Source organism: Vidua macroura, chromosome 4, assembly GCF_024509145.1.
Source record: "Vidua macroura isolate BioBank_ID:100142 chromosome 4, ASM2450914v1, whole genome shotgun sequence".
Lineage (NCBI taxonomy): Eukaryota > Metazoa > Chordata > Aves > Passeriformes > Viduidae > Vidua > Vidua macroura.
The window spans coordinates 37,796,278-37,803,418 of record NC_071574.1 but is presented as its reverse complement, the minus strand read 5'-3'; the positions used below and the strand labels follow the sequence as shown (position 1 = coordinate 37,803,418).

At 37.4% G+C, this 7,141-nt stretch overlaps 1 long non-coding RNA gene across 2 annotated transcripts in view; it reads left to right on the top strand.

Annotated features, from left to right (window-relative positions):
* Positions 1 to 7,141, top strand: part of LOC128805883 (uncharacterized) — a 52,114-nt gene that overhangs the window by 464 nt on the left and 44,509 nt on the right. Inside the window, exons 2-3 of one of the 2 annotated variants that reach the window (XR_008436624.1) lie at positions 1,703 to 4,295; positions 4,884 to 5,032. This is a non-coding gene — a long non-coding RNA (uncharacterized LOC128805883). Of the gene's footprint in view, positions 1 to 1,702; positions 4,296 to 4,883; positions 5,033 to 7,141 lie in introns of those variants that run through there. The other variant, XR_008436625.1, reaches the window with a different exon arrangement.

Below are 7,141 nucleotides of genomic sequence, written 5' to 3'. Positions count from 1 at the left end.
GCAATCCTTTCAAAGGCAGCAGTATCCCCCAGGGCTCAGAAGAGGACAGCATCAAGGGCATATTCATCCCCCCCTTGCAAGCCAGCAGATTTCTTTCCCTGTGTTATACATAGCTTGCTGTGTGTGTAGAGATTTTAAAAGTATTTGTCCCAGTTCATTGTGTCACAATTATATTTGCATTAAGTTCAGCTAATAAAACAAAACCCATTTAAACTGGGCCTTGCTCATATAGAGGCTATGAGTTTGGACAGGAGAGCCCCCAGTTTTTAGTAGATATGGGACTACACTGACATATACCTCATGCAAACAGTTGGTGAAGGTGAGATTAGCATTTAGATCAGTGATTTATTTCTCCCTTGAGATCTGCTTCAGCAAATAATATCTTAGGAGTTTAAAGTGAGGCCACTGTAATGGTGAGTTTATGTCACTATTAAAAGGAGTGTCAAATGCAGGTAGGTTTGAAAGACATAAGACAAGACTTGTGGAGTTTTTTGTAACTAAAACTGAATTTATTTTAAAAGTGTTCATTTTTCCCTGTCCTTTAGCTGTAGTGAGTCAAACTCATTTAGACAGAAAACTACTCCATATTTCTTTGGGTTTTGAAAGCCCCATCTTCTGGCAACAACTCCATGGAAAATAATGTGCTGAACATAAGCAAATCACAGGTGGAAAGTGAAGACATAGTGTTGCACACATACCATTGTGCAAAAAAATGCAAATGTACACACTGAACAATATTACATACATTGGAACCAAACCTTTTGGCAAAAAACATGTACATTTTATAATGAAAGTTTTGCTTACTGATTCTTTTTTCACAAAGAAACATTTTCTAAGTGTGTTTCAAATACCTGGGATATAAAGAAAGATATTCTCTTCTTTGTGTACTTGTTTGTTTAGCAGTGTACTTTGACAAGGTTACCAAAGCAACAGCAACCATACTTGCACCTATATTTAACCAAAAGTCTTCTCACAAGCTCATACTGCACATGCTCGGAGTGTACATACAAGAATTAGTTTGTCCCCAAGAAGTCTGTCAGAAGAGCATGTTTCAATCTAGAGCTACAAGGAGCTGAACAAGGAGTTTTTTGAAGCAACAGATAGCAAGAGAGCAGTCTCTGGAAAGGACAGAGATGAGACCAAAGCCCTTCCACTCTCAGTGCACTCCAGACAGAGAGGGAATGGAGTAAAAGTAGTGGCCTGCACAGCCAGGACAAATAGGAGGCATATTTGGAAATGTAGCAAGTTTATAGGAGTTGCAAAGTTGAGAGAGGGCAGGAAAGAGGGTGAGAAGGGAACTGAAGGCAGAAACCAATGTTGAAGTCAAAGAAAAAGAAAAGGGCCAAAGTCAGAGTGTATGAAAGGATGAATGCAAGACACAAGTGGAGGTGGAGTGCTATTATAGGGATGCTAATGAAAGAAAACAACTGAACCAGAACAGAAAGTTGGAAATGTTGGTGAATGTTTTACTTTAGTTTAAAAGTTTCCAAACTCCCTCTGCCATGAGCTCTGTATTGTACTTATAAAAATGACTGGCTTTTCTCTAGCTGCTGAAAATAGCCTTAAAAAGGCACCTCCTACTACAGCTACCAATTGCTGTGTGGCCAGCTGTTACTTTGTTCAAACACACCACAAACTGGGTTTGGAAAAAAAATCTGCCTATGATACCAAAAGTCTAGTGTAGGACCCTGTTGTGTTCCAGGAGCTATGGATCACACATTTTGGAAGAGGCTGTGCTACTAGCCAGAAAACTTTCTTCTTAATGGAAGCCCAGCTAACCACAGGATCTGCTGCAGACCACAGACCAGCCAAGCTCTACTAAAGACGGCCCTCTAGGTTGGAATACAGACCACAGTTTGGAAACCACTGGCTTATGAAATAAACAAGATAATATTTCAACCTATACCGTCAAACATGCTTTTCTTGAAGGACTGTCAGAGCTGTGTAAGAAATAAGGTCATGTCTATAGGATTGTCCCAGAAGCTCTGAGGAAATACAGTGAACTCTGTTCTTCCAGAAATCAGCACAAATGTAGACAACTGATAGAGAATGGTAATTTTTCATCTACAAAGCCTGCAAAGGTAATTCAGATACTACATCAGAACTCTTGAATTTTGCATCATCAAAACCTTCATTAAAAACTAAAATGTGCGTCAATGCATGATAACCAGCACCACAAACTGTGATTTCACTTCACACAGGAAAATGTCTCTCTGGATGTGTCAGAGCCAGGACCAGTACCAAGTTAATATTTACCATGCATCTAAGCATGAGAAATTTGTGCCAAACATTTCAATATTATGAGTTTGATCATTCATATGTGACCTCTTTGACTTTAAAGGTAAGAAAAGAAAAGGTTATTATAGAAAATGGAGACATTTCCTGACAAAGCCAGAATTACACAATTTTGAAAGATAATATTTAACCTCTGGAGATGCCAAAATTCTTTGGACTGACGCAGAAGTTATAAAGACAGATCTTGCCAAATGTAGAGTAATTTTTGAGGAATTATTCCTTTTCACAATGCTAATACAAAAATCCTTGGACATAAAACTGAGAACTCTGAAACAGGAAGGAGAAATGATAGATGCTTTAAAAAACAAGTCTATTTAGAAGCCATTTGTCTGAATTTTGTAACGTCCACTGACAATAACATATTTTCATCATTGACTGTATTTTACAAGTTCATTTCTTCATGGACAGAAACCAGTATATTTAGCCTCTCAAAATACGTGTTTTAAAAGCAGATAGTGATTGCTTGCTTCTATGTTCTATAAAAGAAAGGAAAATAAAAAGGACACTGAGAAATAATGCAAGCATATACACATTGGGCCACATGTATAAACCTGTTCATACACTTACATTGAAATTGATTAACACAATTGTTAAAAGTGGAATTAACAATGGAGTTGTTCCTTTTCTGCAATATCCCACTTTTAGAATAAGGAATTCCATATTATTTGCTTCTGCAGATGGCAAATATACTTCCTCTGAAACAGAGCTTCCTATATAGAGTTTCTGTTTATAGAAACATCGAACACAAATAGTCCTCTTATTTAACTGAATGACTTCTTTTTGGTTTTGTTGCTGTTGAATGATTAAACCACAACAAAAGCTAAAGCACTACACAGTAGTAATGTGAAATCAAATTCTGCATTGCAAACTCCAAAAATTTCAGACTTTCTAGAATGCTTGCATTCAGGACATATTAAGGAAAATTCCACACAAATGAAGAATGTCATAATAGCAAAGAAACAAGGAGAGAAACAGGGAGGGAGGAAACAGCAAATACTGAGAACACAACATCTGTAAAATGCACCAACAATTCCAAGCTTGCAATGGGCTGTCACTGTACACGCAATGAGGAAATTTCATTTTAAAGTTACAAAAATGACCTTGCTTTGAACCAAGTGAATGTGATTATTTCTGAACTGAACAGAAAGTAAAGAAGTTTGGATTAAATGTTTTACCAGTGCCAATGTCCCAGAACTTTCTTTGGCTCTATATTCTCTTTTCCTATGTTTGTCAGCTGAATTTAATGTTCTCTTCTTTTTTGTCTCCTGGTCTCTTTGACCTTAATGTGACATTTTAGTTGAGTGATTAATTACTATTAAATGGCACTGCATTTATTAAATGGAGTCCTTGTCTGTGTAAGAGCACAGTCACAATGCAACGATTCAGTTTGATAAGCTTAAATATACACAGTTAGATGTGGTAATATCTAATTTGTCAAGGATCTTGTGGCTAGCTTTTCTGCCACACAGCTAGAGAGGAGATGTGATTGCACAAAAAGCTTAATATTCTGAGCTTAAATGTTCTCAGTAAATTGATCCTCTCCATCATGTAATCTTATTTCAGAGTGTGCAGGAGACAGCAAAGTTCCACACAAGCCTAAGTTGCCTTAATAGTAGGCCTGAGGGTTCCTGACCATAGAAATAAAAGCTATGTGACAAGATTTGTATGTCTCTTTTCAGCAGACAACAGCTGACTCCCCCTGCCAGAAGCTTTCTTTCTGGGTTAATTGAATAAAAAGAAGAACTAATGTCAGTAAAAGGATGAAAAGTTCATTGAGAAAGAAAAGATGCATCTATACATCTACCTAAGTCAAAAAGAGATTGTGAATATTTAGCTTATTAAGTGAAACACCAGCACCTGACCTTGTAATCAGCCAGGTTATTATTCTGTCAGTTATATTCTCCAAACACTGCTTTACTCTTTTCTTATCTAACAGCTGATTTGGAACTTTTTTTCAGACTATAATGAATCATCAAAGCAAAACTTCTTGCACGCAAAAGGTTGGTTTTAACATCTGCTGGGAAAAAAATTCAGGCTGTGTTAAGGCTGGACAAAATGAAAATGTGAGGGAGACTTTCACAAAAAGCTCAAGAGTTTTAGGTATTCATGGGAAAGACAGACAGCAGCTGGGGCTAGTTCCTGTTTCTTATATCAATTCTTTTCCTCTCTGGTTAAACACAAGTAGGCCAGCAAGAAGAATAACAGAAGTTTTTCTCAGGTTTCACTCTCAGTCTTCATGTCTGCCACTTCCAAAACATTCATTCTTGCTCCTACATCTCCAGAGTCAGTGTCTGTCTTTATAACTCTTTCCTACTACAAAAAAAAAAAAAAAAAAAAACCTAGAAAATAAAACGTGAAACAGATCAGGTTATTATAAGAAATAAGGGGCCTTCAGTCTTATCTCAAACTTGCAGGTACTTTCTCACAGTGAAAATTGTAAATGCTGTAAGAGAGGAGTCACAACTCTCATCTGAACTTCGGGGTTTACAGAGATTTTATAGAGATATTGTGTAGTTGTGGGTAATGTTTGGGCATGCATCCTCAGACCTTCTTTAGATCTGAGATTAATACCTTCATATCAACCACAGTGGGAATCCAGATGCAGACCTTCACCAGAGACACATTTACACATGGTCAGGGAACCGCTCCCCCCTTTCTGCTGGAAAAGTGAATCACAAAACCATAATACAGAAGCATCATCTCTGCATGATGAAGGGGCAAGCTGAACTCCATGCACAAGGAGATACTCGAGCTTGCATGTTCTGTGCCACCTGGAGACATCGAAAGAGCCCTGCCTTCAGGCCAAACATCAGTAGTGAAATGAATCTAAATGAACCAAGAAAGGCCATAATCTTGACTGCCTCTAACAGGATTATATTCTTGTCTTGAATATTGATGACAGTCTAAAAGGATTGCACAGGAAAAACGTTCTTACAATTCTCATTAAGGATTAAGTGAGCACATTCCCAGTTGTTCCTGCATAAGTTTGTTCATCTCCATCTTCCATTATCAGGAACAGGAAAAGAGACATATTCATATTGTCCAGAATCTTATGGGCTCAGGATTAGTGGCAGGAAGATGCGCCAGGTGTGTGCTTTAGCAGACTCAAAATATAAATCTCTTCAGCATTCTGAATGCTAAAGGTATGTCAGGCACTTCTTCCTGAAAACTTTATAGAAATTATATCCAACTGCGAAAAATGCTCTTTTATTCTGGGCATAGAATCTACTTAAAAAGCACTCAATTCCTACCTTTCTTGCAGAAATATATTTTTATTGGTCTAATGTGCTGGTTTTAGGAAACAAAACAAAGGCATTTAGCAGTCTGTCCCCATGATCTTCAGAAGAAAATTTTAGAAAACATTGAGCAACTTTGCAAATACAATTATTTAGTCTCAAAAATAGTGTAACTATTTTCAAGTGACAGATTGTTCCACTTCTAGAGCCTGTTTAATCTTACTTGATATGATTAATAAAAACTGGTTCATAGCAACACAATACATTTCATTTTTATCTAAATGAAATGTTTTAATTTATCGATCCAAAGGAAAATTTTACTTCAAGAAAGTATTGGAAGTATTCTTCAAGATTTTACAAATTCATTTCAAATTCATTTTAAATGTATTAATTAATTTAAATTAATTTTCAAACAATGACTAAACTTTCATTTTGGCAGATGATGGAATATTATATTATCTCCACTAGAGCATTTATGGGATTTCAGACTATTAATAAAACATACATAGAGAATTTACCATCTGTGAAAGAAGTGGTAAGCAAAGGTTTACCTTATTCACTCAAAACATAAGAATAAGTTTCTGCCGTTTAAATCACAAGACATACTACTTAGTAGAGATTAAACTAAAAGCACAATCTAACATACACTTCTTTCTATATGAAAAGAAAAAACCTCTGCAGATTCATTGTATAAGCTGCTGATCGGCATGCTAATTTTCAAGTTATAGTTTAATGATCTCCTCTGTGCAGGCAAACAATCAGGGAACTAATTGTAAAGTATCTGTAAAATGGAGAAGTATAATATATGACAACACACCAGTAACGGTTTCAAATTACAAGCAAATCTGAGCAGGGGAAAAAAAGTCTTCTCCCCTCTCTGCCAAACACAGGCACAATTTCCTTTAGAAGAAAAAAACAAGAGAAATAAATGCATTGCTTGCTCTTTCTCAAAGGTATATCAAATGCTGATTGATTCTAAATCATCTGAATTGTAATGTGACCATCAGAGCAAAATGTGGCCTTACAATGCTTTCCTGTAACTCAAACGGCAGGAGAAAAGTGACTGTGTTGAAAGAATTATAGCCAAGGACATAACTGTAATGAAGTATTATCACAGACATATAATATTATCAAAATATCAAACTCTACACATGTCAACAGTCACCCAACGTGATTAGAGGCAGATCTGGTTTTCAGTTTAGGTGAAAGTAGGCAGTTGTTTACGTTGGCAGATCACGGGGGAAAGGGAGGAAATGAAATGCCCCCATACAGGGTGCCATGGCCTCATGGCCTGCTTTGAGGACCCTGAGAGAAAGACAGGCAGGGACAGGAGCTGTGCGCCCCACCACCAGTAGATCAGCTCAGAGAGGGAGCAGAAGGTTAATGCTTCCCTGCCCACAGTTCCTAGTAAATCTGCTCCCTCCCAATAAATCCCTGCTTTATTTCTTCAATCCTTCACATTTACCTCCAGGGATGGGGCAGGAAACAAAACAACCCCTCTGCCCACCAGCACCTCCAGACTGGTGGTGGCTTCCCAGAGGCCGCAGCCAATTCCTTTCAATCCCCTTCCCTGACAGCTGCCACCAAACAAGAAAAGGTTTGTGGCAGGT